At 42.9% G+C, this 18,015-nt stretch overlaps 1 long non-coding RNA gene across 1 annotated transcript; it reads right to left on the bottom strand.

Annotated features, from left to right (window-relative positions):
* Positions 1 to 3,396: 3,396 nt before the first annotated feature.
* On the bottom strand, positions 3,397 to 15,838 carry LOC310800732. Its single transcript, XR_014553893.1, has 3 exons — positions 15,752 to 15,838; positions 13,123 to 13,206; positions 3,397 to 3,451 (listed from the first exon to the last, which is right to left on the bottom strand). It is a non-coding gene; the product is annotated as an uncharacterized lncRNA (long non-coding RNA).
* Positions 15,839 to 18,015: the final 2,177 nt, after the last annotated feature.

The following is an 18,015-nucleotide window of genomic DNA, read 5'->3' as shown; positions in this document are numbered from 1 at the left end:
CCCACTTTAAACCTGAATAAAGTAATAAAACCACTAGTAAACCAGTAGGCGGCGCCTGGCCTGCTGTTCAGTGAGTGGCCTGGCCTGGCCTGCAAAAAAAATTTTTTTTTTTTTTTGCAGGCCAGGCCAGGCCACCGGGCATTTGCCCGACGTGCCCGATTATGCAGTCCGCCACTGAACCTGACCATAGATTGCAGGTACAGGGGAGCTGACTGGTGTACTGCCCTGTAGGCCAGTACCAGTGTCTTGAATTTGATGCGAGCTGAGATGGGAAGCCAGTGGAGGTCCCGGAAGAGGGGAGTGACATGAGAGAATTTGGGTTGGTTGAATACCAGACGGGCTGCAGCGTTCTGAATGAGCTGAAGCGGTCGGATGTCGGTGGCAGGTAGGCCACCGACATCTTATATATCATTATAAGACCCCCGGCCATACTACTGGCTTCCGTAAGTAGATTATTACATCTTCAGATCTGCAATCGGACGCCAGAGATGGGCAGGAGAGCGTTTTAATCACTTTACCAGAAATGTTGGATACTGATGTTATGTGACGCTGTTTCTGAGGAACAGCGGAACATATGGGGCTGAGCCTAGATGAGAGAACAGCGCAATATCAACAATAGCACAAGCATCACTTCTATGTGAACGTAATGAGCATCTGATTAACAAGTGCAGTTAACAAGTGCAGATAATGTACAGTATTTAAATTGATCTCTTATCTGGATTAATCAAGTGGCATGTTCATATTGCCAGCATATGTAACAATCATAACCATAATCCAACCATAATTTACAGACTGTGTGCAGCAGATATCAAAAGAGAGAGACTGTGGACTTGGGAGAGAGAGGGAGAGACTGTAGCTGCGTTTCCATCCAAAGGTATCGCAACTTTTAATTGAATTTTCAGAAAGTTGGCAAAAGAAAATGCGATATTACGCATGTTTCCACCCACTGCCGTTATGCGTAATATCAGGAATGGTGAAGAGGAGGTTCAATTAATTGATGTGATTAAAACATGGCCAGACACCAGTCAAACCCTCAAACGAGGCAAATTAACCCCCGTTCTGTGAATAAATGTGAGGCAAAGAGAAAACAACCCAGCCTGATATTCAGACTGAAGGGGAGGAAATCATTATGTGGGAAGCTTGGTGACGGAGAGTGCAAGCTGCTGTCTGCCTCTGCTGTTACACGTGCGTGCCGTTGTCACGCTATGAAAAACATCACATTCATTTAACGGTTCTTGATTATACAGAGGTACGTCAAATGTATTACCAGACGCCACTCTTCAATTCGGGATATATATAATCCATGGAGATGTTACTGTAAGTCCTAGTTCCTCATTGCGCGGCTCGCGAGACGCTGGCGGCTCTCGAAGCTTTAGTTGGCGGCTCTAAGAAATTGCAAAAAAAAAATAAGATTTTTTTTTTTTTCCCCCTGCTCTCCCCAAAATGTCAATAAACCTTTATGGCATATTATTACAATACAACAATACTGGTGTTGACAGTAATAGAAGGTGCCAAATCATTCAAAACAATAAGCATTTTGCTTTTAGGAGTATTGTGCCAGCGTGCAGCGCTGTTCCAAAATGTGTCAACGTGTGTCGTTGCCTGGGAAACGCACATCCCATAATACAACTGTTCGCATCGCATCCCATAATAGTATGATGATACTTGGGATGCCATTGCGAACATAGATGTGAACAGGTTAGCTAAAACTTTAGCGTCGCCAGCGACGGCCGCCACCGTTGCGGTCGGGGTGCGTTTCGAAATCCCTCCAGGCCTGAAAGATTTTCTAGGGGAAACTGGTATATATATATGTGTGTGTGTGTGTGTGTGTGTGTGTGTGTGTGTGTGTGTGTGTGTGTGTGTGGAAAACAATAAAACAAAAAAATGGTAGGCAGATGTGCTTGGTTGGGGTGGCTTTTGGTGTTTTGCGGTAAAAGTGGCTCTCCTATTGACTTTGTCCTGCCAGTGCGGCTCTCATCGAAGAAATAGTGAGGATCACTGCTGTAAGTGAATAAAATGTCAATTCTGGATGTGAGTCGCCTGAAATCCCGCTGTCTTACTCCGTTCAAACTGCATGTTATTGAATGGAGTTTAGTTACAGATTCGCTGTTATCATTGCATTTATCACATTTCTTTTTATCGATACACCTCGCCTTCCTCAAGCGTGAAAACTTTTTTGTGATATTTGGAGGTTTTATCAAATTTTCTGGTGTTTCCACTCAGGATTTTAATGCACAATTTTAAATTTGGCATAAAAACAGGTGGATGGAAACCCAACATGTGTGGACTTGGAAGAGAGAGGCAGATAGATAGACTGTGGACTTGGGAGAGAGAGGGAGAGACTGTGTGGACTTGGGAGAGAGAGAGACTTGTGTACTTGGGCAACACAGAGAGAGAGAGAGAGCGAGAGAGAGAGAGAGAGGTATTTTTGATGAGGGGCTCGCAGGCGTTTCCCTCGGCGAGCATGCAGGCCGTTCCATCGAAGACTGGGCCTAAAAAATGTTTTTGTTCGGTTCCGGTTTCCGACCGACCCTGTCAATTTACGTGCGACCCAAATTTATTTTATGAGCTTGTTGATTTGACGGTGGCGCTAAGGGGCGGGGTTTGCAGGGAGCATGACGGACATGTGCTTTGTGTCGCTTCTCTGCCCATGCAGCACTAGCGTGCCAACCAAAATTGTGAGATTGGGGTTAAAATCATTTGAAAACATGCTTCAGGAAGTTAAAACAGTGCCCTTGTATATTCGTATCAGCAGCCGGCAAAGTGGACAGAGCTGACAAATGGATGGATATCGCCAGCGATGTTGTGTCGACCCCCACTCAGCAGCTTGGTTCGCTCGTCAGTGGCGTCATGGCTTTATTTCAATTCAGGTATTTAGCACTGAAGTGCACGACAGAGCTAGAACCTGTGCCCTCGACGGCTCAAAGTACCGCGACTCCGTCCGCCTTCGAGATACTGTTTCGTGCACAGCACGTTTTAATAACATTGAAGCATTCATATTGACTTAAATATTTTGTTCATATAAAACCGTGTGTAGAGCACAGTGGTAGAGTACATGTAGGCTATGTTGTGAAAAAAGTATCCATCGCTGCTGTAATTTTAAGGAAAATAAAAATATATATATATTTCCTATCTATCCCTTGCTGCCACTGGAAAAAAAAAAAAATCCCTACCGACCCATCACCTCAACTGACAACCAACAGGAACCAAACTTTTCCTTTTTTTAGGCCCTAACACTGCGGTGAAAAGAGGGCGCCTCTCCAGGTTGGCTAAAATTGAATGCAAGGACAAACATTTAAATTTGGATTAGAAGAGTTTCAAGAGAACAGCAGTAAGGTAGTGAGTGTAAGGACACATTATAGATTACATTGATAGTAGTAGAGGACCAATTCTCACCTGAAGGATATGCAACACTGCATCACTGGCAATCCTGAGCCGCTTTGGTGGTGGCCTTGGTGAGGGAAAAAGTGACAGGAGTGTTGTCTAGAGCAGAGGTTCTCAAATGTTTTTCAGCCAAGGACCCCTTACAAGATAGAAAATATACCGGGGACCCCCTCATTCTGATTTGTGATTTTGGGCTAAGCTTAATTGTTTCCATGGTCACGTGCTTGACTTTTAAATTGATAGGTTTGTTAGAATAGAATGTAATCCATAAACCATTTTAGATTTAAGTATTAAATATTTTCTTTGAACTATGAAGCTTTTACAAAAAAAAAAAAAAAATCCTGAAAACTTTTCGCGGACATCCTGGCAAAGTGCCACGGACCCCTGGGGGTCCCCGGACCCCCATTTGAGAACCACTGGTCTAGAGGGCAATGGTGACTCCATGATAGGCACTATGGGGGGGGGGGGGGGGGGGGGGGAGGGGGGGTAGGAATGACACATTAGGTCCACTTTAAATAAATCTCAGCTGTCCACTGGAGGACCACTGCCCTGCATGTGTTTCAGCTCTTCCTGCTCTAACATGATTGAATGAAATGAAAACATCATCTGCCTTCATTACCCCAGGTGCACCCTACTGATGATAACCCCACGCCTGATTCAACTGATCAAGGGCAGCGTTTAAAGACAGGTTCAAAGTGCTGTTGGAACAAAAATATAAAATCTAAGGCTTAAATTGGTACGAGAGAGAGAGAGAATGAGAGAATATGTGTGCGCATGTTTTTTTAGGTGTTGGCAAACCTTAGCGAATCTCACCCTTCTTGTCTTACTCTGCCCACATGTGAAAATGAAATGATTTGTCATGTGTGATGAACTATTTGAAGTTTTCTAAGTCTGAATCTTGTTAAATGTTCAATGCCTTTACAATACAACGTTACAATATCAGAACATAACCACATGGTGATAGTGTAGGCATTAGGGCTGGGCGATAAAACGATAGCAATATATATTGCGATAGAGATGTCATCAATACAATAAAAATATGGTTCAATATAGGGGTGGGCGATATGACGATCTCAGATCGTTCACGATCAGAATGGCTCCACGATCTGCCTTTCCAGACAGATCGTTAGAATCGCGCTACATGTAGTGCACATTCTATCAGTTGCTTTTCTATGTGTGAAAGACGCTTCCAAAGTTGTCCTCCCCTCCCCCTTTTCACTTTGCAAAGTGCAGCAGCATGGACGATGACAACACGGAGGGGCAGTGGTTTGACACACACACACACACACACACACACACACACACACACAACCAGGGCTTGCCTTGACACGAAGGACCTCCCATCATCCCGGGGACCTTAAAAATAGCGTCAGGGACGATGAAAATTAATTTGGGGACGGAGCCTGGACGATACGATACGATATACTTTATTGTCAGTTCAGACTGAAATTTGTCTTGCAAGACAGCGGCAGTCCCACACACAAACACATGACAAAAATACAAAGATACATACACACTGGTCACTGCTCCACTGACCCTCGGCCATGTTCTTGATTAAGCCTCAGGATCGACTGATGTATAAAGGACTTTCTTAGTCTGACTTTGAAAGTTGGGATTAAGTATCTCCTGCCAGCCTAAACTGCTAGCCTAAACACACGCTCTGCTCGTTAATGAACGGCGATGAAAATGACACGAACGCAAATGCAACCTTTACAACACACACACGCACACTAAACAAACATGCGGGCACTGGCAGAGAGACAAACAGGCAGATCGAGGGGAACTCATCGCGCAAAAAGTGTCTGAATCTCATCTATGATGGCTGCTTTATCTTTGTGATAGTTTGAGTTTAATTTGCTTCAGTCAGACTTTGGCAGTTATTTTAAATGCGAGGACGCATTGCTCCTAATCTAGCTGCTGCCCTCATCCTGCTGCCACGTATTCTCAGGAGAGCGCGTTTCAGCTCCACCTTTTAGTTTCTTCCCCCCCACCTCTCTCACTGCTTAAAGCTCAACTCAAATCAAATCACGCAACCGACAGTGGACTCAATCGCAGATAGCCCATATATTCGTCCCATCGCCCAGCCCTACTGTATAAATAATAGTGAACCAAGAGATAGATAGATAGATAGATAGATAGTGTTTGCATGCTTGTGAACATTATTTCTTAGCGCATGAATTATTGGAAACTCAGCGCAAATGAACGTCATGAAAATATTTATAAAACAAATTGCATTTTAAATTTCCATGACTTTTCCAGGTTTCTCATGACCATACGTACCCTGAAATTAGTTTGGTTGTACTTGTACTGTTCAGTTAGAGCTGGGTATTGGTTCAAATTTCAAGAATCGATTCGATTCCGATTCACAAGGTTGCGAATCGATTAATTTCAATTCGATTCGATTCCGATTCGATCCATTTCAATATTGGGCAGATGTATAGACCTCAAATCTGTTTGCACTATAATGTTTGTGAACTGGAAATGTTCATGAGCTGTATTTAATTGTATTTTATTTTATTTACAAAGCATTTATACTTTATAAAACAGTTTACTGCATGCTGCTGTTCAATGATTCTGTTGTATAGTGGAAATCTAAATTTGTTTGGCTTCTCACAGAAGACTGTAAAGAAAGAGACAGAAGACTGTAAAGAAAGATAAGGTGTTGAATGACTATGTTGGTCATGTTTAAATAAAAAAGAATGACATGATGTAACTGCTTGCTTTATGGCCAATTCTGAATGTAAATATTAATATTTTTTAATAATGCACCAGGTTAGAGGGTTCCTTCCTTGTACAATTTACAGCATTAGTTCTTTGAGAATTTCTTCCATTATCAAAGCAAAACTGGTATTGTAACTAAAATATCGATATCGAAACGTATCGTATCGGAAATCGTATCGACTTGGGACCTTGTGTATCGGAATTGTATCGTATCGGGAAGTCAGTGGCGATACCCAGCCCTAGCTCTGACCCTCAGCTGCATACAGCTCAACTCAAGCCCCTGTTTGGTCCAAAGTAGAGCTAGATGACCTAACTACATCATGATACATGACCGTATCAATGTGTTTTATTGGGTGGAAGCATTTTTGACTTTCCATGCCACTTCAATAGAACTGGTCCCAATGCAAAATCGTATCGTATCCTTCTCCCCCTCGAGGATCCCTTGGAGGTCCCTGGACCCCACTTTCACTTTCAGAACCACTGAGTTAGAAAACCGGTGTTTGGAAGAGCCTGATAAAAGAAGTGACATTGTGTTGACTTGACAGTATGGCCCTGTCCCTCTCTCGTCTCCTCCTCTGTTTCTCGCTCTGGCTGCGGACGGACGAGTTGGCTCGTGATGAAGAGGCAAGATCTGGAGGGTTGCTGGAGCAGAGTCTGGCTGCTCCTCTCTTTCTGCACCCAGCACAGGACACGAGCTGCCCTCCACATCACACACACAAGTTACTTTCAAAATGTAATATAGTACATAATACATATTACTAATTACTTTAATTTGAAAGTAATAAGTTACTTTACAATATTACTTTCTATGTAGAGTAACTCGTTACTTATTACACTACCTTTGCATTACTTTTACCAAAACAACAGCAGCAGCAGAATGACATCGCCACCCCGGAACCATCCCGAAAAATAATCAATTTGTAACTTCAGTTAACTTAAGTAACTGGTATACTATTACTGAAATCCTATACGTAATAAGTTATATTACTGAGTTACTGCTAAAAGTAATATATTTCATGTAATATGTTACTTTTGTAATGAGTTGCCCCCCTAACACCACACACACACACACACACACAAAACCAAAACAAACTGAATTAATCGTTTCAGGCATTTTGTGAGGAGGAGAAACATTTTAACTTACTGTGCTTTCAAAACCCAGACATGCCGCTACGACCTCTCAGCAACGCACACTGGACCAGTGCTACTCGAACATCCGATACTGTTATAAGGCTACACCCCGCCCCCCCTTCGGCAGATCGGACCACACCTCCATCCTGCTCGTTCCCAGGTACCATCAAAAACTCAAGCAACACCCCCCGGCCTTCCGAACCGCCCACTGCTGGTCAGACCAATCAGAGGACATCCTGAGGGACTGCTTTGACCAAGTAGCATGGGAAGAGTTCAGGGCTGCATGGGACCTGGACGATTATGCAGAAACGGTAACAGGCTTCATAAAAAGATGCACAGAGGATATAATCCCAACAAAAATAATCAAACTAATGCCAAACCAGAAACCCTGGATCAACAGTGATGTTGTTCAGCACCGCCTGAATGCTCTGAGAATCTGATAACAATGTATCTGAATGCTCTGAGAATCTGATAACAATGTATCTGAATGCTCTGAGAATCTGATAACAATGTATCTGAATGCTCTGAGAATCTGATAACAATGTATCTGAATGCTCTGAGAATCTGATAACAATGTATCTGAATGCTCTGAGCATCTGATAACAATGTATCTGAATGCTCTGAGAATCTGATAACAATGTATCTGAATGCTCTGAGAATCTGATAACAATGTATCTGAATGCTCTGAGCATCTGATAACAATGTATCTGAATGCTCTGAGCATCTGATAACAATGTATCTGAATGCTCTGAGCATCTGATAACAATGTATCTGAATGCTCTGAGAATCTGATAACAATGTATCTGAATGCTCTGAGAATCTGATAACAACGTATTATCTGAATGCTCTGAGCATCTGATAACAATGTATCTGAATGCTCTGAGCATCTGATAACAATGTATCTGAATGCTCTGAGCATCTGATAACAATGTATCTGAATGCTCTGAGCATCTGATAACAATGTATCTGAATGCTCTGAGCATCTGATAACAATGTATCTGAATGCTCTGAGCATCTGATAACAATGTATCTGAATGCTCTGAGCATCTGATAACAATGTATCTGAATGCTCTGAGCATCTGATAACAATGTATCTGAATGCTCTGAGAATCTGATAACAATGTATCTGAATGCTCTGAGAATCTGATAACAATGTATCTGAATGCTCTGAGAATCTGATAACAATGTATCTGAATGCTCTGAGAATCTGATAACAATGTATCTGAATGCTCTGAGAATCTGATAACAATGTATCTGAATGCTCTGAGAATCTGATAACAACGTATTATCTGAATGCTCTGAGCATCTGATAACAATGTATCTGAATGCTCTGAGCATCTGATAACAATGTATCTGAATGCTCTGAGCATCTGATAACAATGTATCTGAATGCTCTGAGCATCTGATAACAATGTATCTGAATGCTCTGAGAATCTGATAACAATGTATCTGAATGCTCTGAGAATCTGATAACAATGTATCTGAATGCTCTGAGAATCTGATAACAATGTATCTGAATGCTCTGAGAATCTGATAACAATGTATCTGAATGCTCTGAGAATCTGATAACAATGTATCTGAATGCTCTGAGAATCTGATAACAATGTATCTGAATGCTCTGAGAATCTGATAACAACGTATTATCTGAATGCTCTGAGCATCTGATAACAATGTATCTGAATGCTCTGAGCATCTGATAACAATGTATCTGAATGCTCTGAGCATCTGATAACAATGTATCTGAATGCTCTGAGCATCTGATAACAATGTATCTGAATGCTCTGAGCATCTGATAACAATGTATCTGAATGCTCTGAGCATCTGTTAACAATGTATCTGAATGCTCTGAGCATCTGATAACAATGTATCTGAATGCTCTGAGCATCTGATAACAATGTATCTGAATGCTCTGAGAATCTGATAACAATGTATCTGAATGCTCTGAGAATCTGATAACAACGTATTATCTGAATGCTCTGAGCATCTGATAACAATGTATCTGAATGCTCTGAGCATCTGATAACAATGTATCTGAATGCTCTGAGCATCTGATAACAATGTATCTGAATGCTCTGAGAATCTGATAACAATGTATCTGAATGCTCTGAGAATCTGATTCAATGTATCTGAATGCTCTGAGAATCTGGTAACAATGTATCTGAATGCTCTGAGAATCTGATTCAATCTATCTGAATGCTCTGAGAATCTGGTAACAATGTATCTGAATGCTCTGAGAATCTGATAACAATGTATCTGAATGCTCTGAGAATCTGATAACAATGTATCTGAATGCTCTGAGAATCTGATAACAAGGCATTGACTGACTGAGATCACAGAGCTGAAATGAATACTAGGGCTTTTTTTGTCCCTGCACCTCTCATCTCCTCCTTGATGGTAGAAAAGGAGAGCGCTCACAGAGTGAATGGTGGAGAGTCACCATATTTGGCCATGGTTAAATAGGCCAGGTTGATTACTTTTTCTTTTATTATCCTCGAGAAGCAATTGATCCTCCACATTTGATCCATCCAGAACACACAGAGCAGAGGGCAGCCGCAGCAGTACAACACCTGCACCAACTCTTTAGCCAGTGCCTTGGTCAGAGGGGCACTGAGAGGACTTTAAAAGAGTCTGAACTAGGGATGTAACCATAACCGGTTTTAATGATCACCGTGATCAAATTCCTTACAATAACCGTACCGTTTCAAATTTTCATGATCGTTAAAACCGTGGTACCATGATTACCGTGGTACCATGGTTACTGTGCTTTGAAAAACTTGGTAAATACTGTCCATCATCAACCAAAGTTGTCAACCGTCTCCCAGATGCAAACGTGCAGCCTTGGAGAAATGATTTCAGTGAGCGTATCAATCCTTTTTGGGTCTGAGTTTTCAATATGAAACCAGGTGAAATGATTTCTGTGAGTGTATTAGTACTTTTTGAACATTTTCAGTCACACTTTAACAAACTGTGATAATACTGATATCCGTGATCATTTTGGTCACGATGTGACCAATGATGTGAATTTTTCATACCGTTACATCTCTAGTCTGAACCCTCCTAACTCTGGCTAGTCTACAGGGAGTGAAGCATGGCATATTTGCTGCAGTGTTCACTGTTCACATCAATGCATGATCCATATTCAATGTTTGCTGACAGATGAAGGAGGAGCAAGGCGTGTAGCCGAGCAGATAGATAGCAGCTGAAGAAGCCTGAGGATAGAGTGACAAAAACACCATCTCCTCCCTTCGCCTTCTTCAAGCTGTGCATGCATCTCATACATAGGAAGGAACAAGATTACAGTTTCTTTGAGATGTTGGTACAGACTATCGAAATACATTTGGTGCCGAAGTTGACGACTTCAATGGTAAATTAATTGTACATCATATTTTATCCAATCACCATACCTGTTCTAAAAACAGAAGTGACTGCTGATTGGCTCACAAGGTAACTACTTGAGTTGTCCAAAATCGCAAAATAACTGGGATGTGGAGGCTAAATGACATCACATCCGTTTTGTTAGCGTTCCATTTGCAGAAAACTTGAGCTGGGAAGTTCACTGTTCATTGGTCAGATCCAGTCGCTAGCCAGGCTAGCCATTGTTAGCAATAACAATTGACAACATGGCATTTCGTGGCATTTTGCGCATACAAACACTGCAGCCTCATGTCCACACAGATATAAGTTAGGCAGTGCTGTGTGTACAGCTGATTTAATGAGACAAACAAAACAGAAGTGCTAAACAACATTACTACGATTACTACTACTGTTGTTGTGCGATTTTTGAGGTTGGGGCTGCTGAGGCTCCTACAAGTTTGGAATGGGAAATACCAGCTCGGTGACGTCACCGTCCCAGCTCATGAACTTTGAAGTCGTAAGATTACCAGTTCCCAGTTATAAAGGAATGCACGATTATAATCACAGTAATATTGTTTAGCACTGCTGTTTTGTTTGTGTCTCATTAAATCAGCTGTACACACAGCACTGCATAACTTATATCTGTGTGGACATGAGGCTACAGTGTTTGTATGCGCAAAATGCCATGTTATCAACTGTTATTGCTAACAATGGCTAGCCTGGCTAGGGACTGGATCTGACCAGTGAACTTCCCAGCTCAAGTATTCTGCAAATGGAACGCTAACAAAACGGATGTGACGTCATTTAGCCTCCACATCCCAGTTCTTTTGCGATAAAGGAATTCGCAACATGTGGTCTGTCTTCATGGTGGTCAGGCATTTTACCACTAAATTGGGGTCAACCTCTCACTAATTGCAACAAAACCAATCAGAGTACCAGGCAGCCAGCTGCTTCGTGCGGAGCGAGCGGACAATCCGATGCATGGGTGCTGCCCGCCCGCCTGGAATCTCCGAGGGGCGACCCCTGACTACCACGCTCTCAACCGCGCGCCATTCACGCTATTTCTGTAAATACGATATTCCTGGAATGCGCGTTTTAACGAGCTAGTTACATTTCTTTGCATTCTTAGAGATTATAGTTTTTGTTTTTTGTTCATGTTTCATACAATTGACCAAGTTAGTAGTTAGTTTATGGGATAGGAATTCGGCCAGATGACAGGCACTAGGCACCATTTTCTACTTCATTTGGAAGAGAAAATTATCCTGAAATGAAGATTTGATTGACAGCTGCATGTCGTGATATGATTGGTGGAAATGGGGTAGAAATTTGATAGTACTAGCTGACATCAGCAAACTGTAGATTACCGTTATCAATGAAATCTTGAAAAATGAACTTTTGAAATGAAAAAGTATGAAAAACTAAATAAATTAGATTTGTGATTTTTTTTGGCATACATTATTAACTCATTGAGTGCCAGCCACTTTTGGAGAACGGAAGCTCCCAGTGCCAGAGTTTCAGAGCGTTTTCAGTGATTTCTCGAGGGCAACAGAATATTGTGTGATATTACTATGTAAACACCGAACACGCACAAAGAACGAGGAGACTCTCTTCTATCATCTGCAAAAAAAAGTTTATTGATCCCATTTTCCGTTCTTTAGTTATGAGCCGGAGAAGATAGGCTGTTTTGAGCAAAAAGACAGGTTTCAAATTATAAGCTGAGATATTCAGCCTTTTGTGAAATGCAGCATTTCAAGCACATTCACTGACGCTAGCTAATATTTTCTGATGTAGTGACGTGGTGTAGTTCTGTGGAGCCTGCGTGCCCCACCCCCCTCTCCCCGCCTCAGCTGCAAACTCCTCCCCACACGCACCCAGTCTATTTTCGGAGCCTCCGTTTTTGCGGCGGGCGGCTCCCAGCGCGACAAGGAAATGCCAAACGGGACTGCAGGGATAGGTTTGGCCCTTCGGCTACGGGTGCTGCCTTTCTGGTGGGTAATCGTGTGGAGAAACTATATGCAGACAGACAGACAGAGGCAGAGGAGCTCAGTTGTGTGCGCGGATTGACTGATGTTCGCGGCCCGACGTCAGCTGCAGACAGAGCAATCTATATGGCTCTGGCTGCAGCATGCATCGGCTTCTCTTTGATCACTGCTTTTTGCTGCAGTTTTCCGGACCTTTCTGTAATCTGGAGAGCACTGTCGCCACCTAATGAGTCCGTAAAATAGGTTATACACCTTCAATAGCTCCCATATTTGTACAGGAGATGCCTGATGCTTTGATCCACGTCCCACCGTCAAAAAATGCAATTGACGAACATACTCGTCCTTGGCACTCTACGTTACTAAACGAAATGACGAACATACTCGTCCATGGCACTCAATGAGTTAAACAGGTGCACTGCATACCCAGGTATTTGAACTAAAAGAAAAGAAAAGTCATTTTTGGGTTCAGTTTTGGGTTCAGCAAAAGAGCCAAGTAGTGGTGATTAAATTCTCCAAACGGCTTTTCACTTTTACAGACACAAACACCAACCTGTTGTTTTAGCTCAACGGCGTTCCTTCTTTCCAAGTCAGAGGTAGAACAGTCGTCTGCCTTCCGCTTAAGCCCCTTTTTCATCTGAATATAAAGAAAAAGACCATTGTTTCTGATCCAACCAGCAAATTCCACCACACAGTGTCACTATAGCCCCTTTGCCATTTCATGCTCCCCCCCTAACTCTTGTTACCAGCAACTGCAAAAATGGCCTCACTGTGTGGTGAGCACACCTTGGCCTTCAAGAGACAAGGTCAGGCCAACAGCAAAGAGTGAGACACTTCATGACTCTATATACCTTCACTATCTACTGTATATCATTTGTCATGGTGTGGATGTTTCAAATCAAGGTTGTTCTTTATTGAGCGCTATAATGGGTTACATTTACTGAAGTAGCAAACATCCAACCACGTTTCAGAGGAAAATTCAAAATGTTTCCTTCTTTGAAATGGCAGAGGTGTTAAGCTGCGTTCACACTGACCTACACTGTATTGTGTTTTTCGCAGGCATCGAGTTTACATACAAAGTCAATGCAAACGAGCGATTGAGCGTATATTCGCCCGGGAGAAAAATCGCTGGGCGTCCGAGCGACAGAGACAGAGCGATAGGGAGAAAATACGCTCGTCGCCCGAGATGAAATATCCCAACTCGAGCGAAATTACGCTGGCATCAGTCGCTCGCTGTTCAACGCTGATTGGCTGCCGTGTTGAGAATGAGTCAAGGATCACACTGGCTTGGAACAAAGCGCTGGTTTATTGTGTGGCAACAAACCGCATTGACAGCTGATTGACAGGCTGACAGTTGACATGAAGTGAAGTCTGTACTAAAAACACGATTTCAGACGGCAGCCCGTCTTTATTGTCACACGAACACACTACAACACATGCATGCGGCCACTACACACACTCATGCTGACGGTGGCCGGTGAAATATGTCTTCTGCATTTGACCCATCCAGGCTTGTCCTTTCCTCCAGGGGGCAGGCAAGGAGCAGTGGTCGCTATTTCTTTCCAGCGCCCGGGGACCTTCATTGGACCATCATTGGACCAACTTCAGATGTTGTCGTCACTGGTCGAATGACGATCTTCTGCATGTTTTTAGTGGGGGGGTTATGTACAGAGGAACCCCCTGGGGGGTGCGGGGAGAACATGCAAACTCCACACAGAAAGGCCCTTTCGACGAGATAGCCCACCTGGGCAGTAGGCACTGAAGATATGGGGGGGTCACAACTCCAGCGCCCACAGTGTCCCAGGTGAGAATCAAACCCAGGACCTTCGAGCTGTGAGGCGACAGCGCTTACCACTGCACCACTGTACCCCTGGTATATACCTACCGGTATATAACTCACGTTAGGAGCACGCTGATAGGCTTAGCTTGTAAACAACTATGGTGGCTCGTAGTGGACAAACATCATGACATTGCGTAACGTTATAGCCCCCAGATGTCCGTCAATTCGTGTGCCTGTTGATGAGTGATTTAAACACAGCGACAGAGCGATTCCAAAGGGTTGAATCAAGCGACAGAGCAAAAAATAAATATCTCGGGTGTGAACACAGCTTTAGGAACACCCTTTCTGTATGTGTGCACTCTCAAAACTAAATTTTCATAATTTAAATCACTTCTTGTCATGACTTTACTATGTGTACAAGCCACTCAGGAACCATTAACACATTCACTGCCAGCCGTTTTTTTTTTTTACTGTAGGTAGCTTCTGCCAAGGTTTTTTTTTGAGGATTCTGGCTCATCTTTCAACAGCCGAGGATTATTTTCTGCTAAGATTTTGTGAACACAAAATATCTCAAAATAACTAATATAATGTGTGCTTTCTCTGTCTAAAAGAGTTAGTTTGTAGAGTTAGTAGTTATGTAGGCATTAGCACTTGAATACAGCATGGTTTCAGCATCTGAAAATTTAAGCTGAGATAAATGGCTTTTTGTGAAATTCGATAGAACAGTCACTTTAACCATTCATTTTTGGCATCAGTAAGACGTCAGACATCTAAACAATAGTTTTGAACAGTAATTTCCTCCATAACAGCAGGAAACCCCCCTCTCCTTCAAACTCCTCCCTCCGTGTGTGTTCTCCTCCTGCCTCCCTGGCCTGCAGCGGGCGTGTCACAAGCGAGTTGCTGCTGCTGCTGCTGCCTGTCTGCTGGCGGCCACTCTTTGGGCGAGTCTGGATGGGCTCGCTCATTTCTTGGGGTTTCGGTTGAGAGCTTTGATGAAGCTTTTGCGATTCTGGTCTTATTTATGCTGCGTGTTTCAAAGTGTGTTGCACCCATAATCTATTATGCAAATTTGCAATCCCCCACCGCCAGCTCCCTGCGCGAAAGCGAAAGCGTTTTCGCCAATCCATTTTCATGAGAATGGCTTCCTCACGCGGCTGTTTTTGCTTGGCTTTCTCTCGTCTGGAGAGCACTGTCGCCACTTAGTGGGTCGGTAAAATAGATTATACACATTCAATACCTCCCATATTTTAATAGGAGATGTAAAAGGGGTTGATCGACGTCCCACCGTCAAAAATTTTTTTTTTTTTTTTTGGACGAGATATCTCGTCATTGGCAGTCAACCGTTGGTTTCTGCTTGACGAGATATCTCGTCCACGGCAGTGAACGTGTTAACAACACCTACTGTTTGTTAATGTGGTTGGCTGGGATGGACCGGAGCACATGAGGAGGAGGAATGCCCAACACTGCCGGCTGGAACACGACCTCTGACCCAGGGGAGTGGCTTCTCTTCACTGCACCTGCATTAAAGGATATGTTCACCCAAACATTTACATTCTGTCATCCTACTCCATGACATATATATATATATATATATATATATATATATATATATATATATATATATATATATATATATATACGGTATATATATATATATGTGTGTGTGTGTGTGTATAAACATTTCTCTTTTCTCTATATATCTCTGTTTGCTCTCTGTAGAAAAAAGGGGGTCATGTAGCCTATAATTCCATTATCATCCATGCACATTAAAATCTAATATACATGGTTATCTTAGAGAATACCATGGGGTTTTAGGTGGATTTTTTAAATTAATTTATGAAATAGAAAAATACATTGGGCCAACGTGGCCAACTTTTACAAATGCTTAAAAGGGTCTTTAATAAAATGTTGCCCGACAACGCCACCTAGGCTTGCAGCAGAGCCTAGGAACTCTAGTTCTGAAAGATTAAAAGCTGCACAGGTTTGTTTAAAATCAGGAGTAAGCAGAGATAAAAACTACAACCAAGGTAAAAAGGGAATAACAATGTTTATTTATAAAAATAGGTGACCCAGCCCAGCTCCACTGACTGAAGATCCAGGTCCACTTGTCTCAGTCCTCCCGCTTGCTCTCCGGTATCCTTTAAAGATCAAACACAGCGTCAGCCACCACTGCCACTCAAGTTAACTTTAAGGCAAATATCCACTGCAAAACGTCCACTGCGAATTAATAGCCACTCTGCATGCTAATCACTCGTGATAGGAACCCGTAGGTATTAAGCTCGACAAATCTCACAGTAATTGGGTCGAGGCTAGGGGGATGTGCTGCAATAGCAGTCAAAAGTCCCAGTGGTCCTGGTGACAGCAGGTGGAACTACGGAATATTTTAAAAGTGGCTGGGGGTAAAAGGGCCCATTAAGATCAACACTATAAATAAAAATGTCCCAGATAAAACGCTAAAAACAGGTCTAAAATATGGCAATCGCCGTGTTCTTATAAAATGCTGGACAGGAGGAAGGGAGCAAGGGGTACTTAAAGGGGGACTAACCCCCCAGATATGTATCAGAACAGTGATTTGAAAATACCTATGGAAAAAACCAAGAAATGACATATGCTCTTGTCTATACTAAACTCTTTGGCTGTGTTCAAGTCAAGATTTTTTTTCGGAAATGGACGCCATTACAGTTTGCCTACCGCCTCAAAAATATTTTTTTTGAGAGGGGCAATATCTTTATAAATATCAACAACTAGCCAACGCTGGTGGCATGTATGGAAAGAGTGTTGCTCAAAATTGTTGATAGTTATATCAATTTGGCCATTCAGTGGCGAACTAGAAATTTAATTATTTTTGTCCCATTTTGTCCCATGTGTGTGTGCGTGGCTTGTCTAAACTTCTGTTTAAAGAGCCTCGCTGCTCTCAGCACACAGCACAGTGAGGACAAACCTCTCGCTCTGGGGTAACACAATGCGAGATTTCTCCACGTAATTCCCTCGTCTAACTAGAGATAAACCGCGCAATGAAATCCGTTTTTAATTTGCGTTTTGGGGCTTTTCGTGATTCTTGTTGAAAGTTACAGCACCTCTGATTTTCCTCTCAGGGCGCAGGAGGCAGCGCAGAGCTCTTCTCCTCCTCACAGACTGTTCCTATGCAAATCCCCCCGATGAGCACACACACACAGACAGAGCCAGTCGCTCTGCTCTGCTGACTTGATTTCCTGAGAAGTTGGCGTTGCTTGTACACAGTGATGATATTATATTAGCTGATATGTTTAGAGAAGCTTTGTCACGTTGTCACGTCGTAGTATAGCGTTATATTTTACATGTCCGCTAAACTGCGACGAGATTTGTTTGCTGAAATGTCAGACTGTTGAAAGCCCCCACCTCTCACTGCTGCTGTGTGCTGCTGCTGCTGCGCGCCCCCGCGGGTGCATGAGAGAGCAGACTCTCCCGTTTGACTGGCCGAGAGAAAGTGCTTCCAAGTCGGACTGATAGCCGCGGAAATGTCAGACTGTGCTCTCTCTGCTCTCAGAGCACAGAGAGCCCAGCTGCTGCTGCGCGCGCTCCCGGAGCTTGGGGCTCGTCCATGAGGTTTACAGTACGACTCTCTCCCGCCTGCCTGGGCTGGAGACAGTGCTTTCAACTCGGACTGATAATATAAACATCATCATT

Source organism: Poromitra crassiceps (genome assembly GCF_964638095.1).
Source record: "Poromitra crassiceps genome assembly, contig: HAP1_SCAFFOLD_57, whole genome shotgun sequence".
NCBI classification, from domain to species: domain Eukaryota; kingdom Metazoa; phylum Chordata; class Actinopteri; order Beryciformes; family Melamphaidae; genus Poromitra; species Poromitra crassiceps.
The sequence above is the reverse complement of the archived record's forward strand: the minus strand, read 5'-3'. Positions and strand labels throughout refer to the sequence as shown.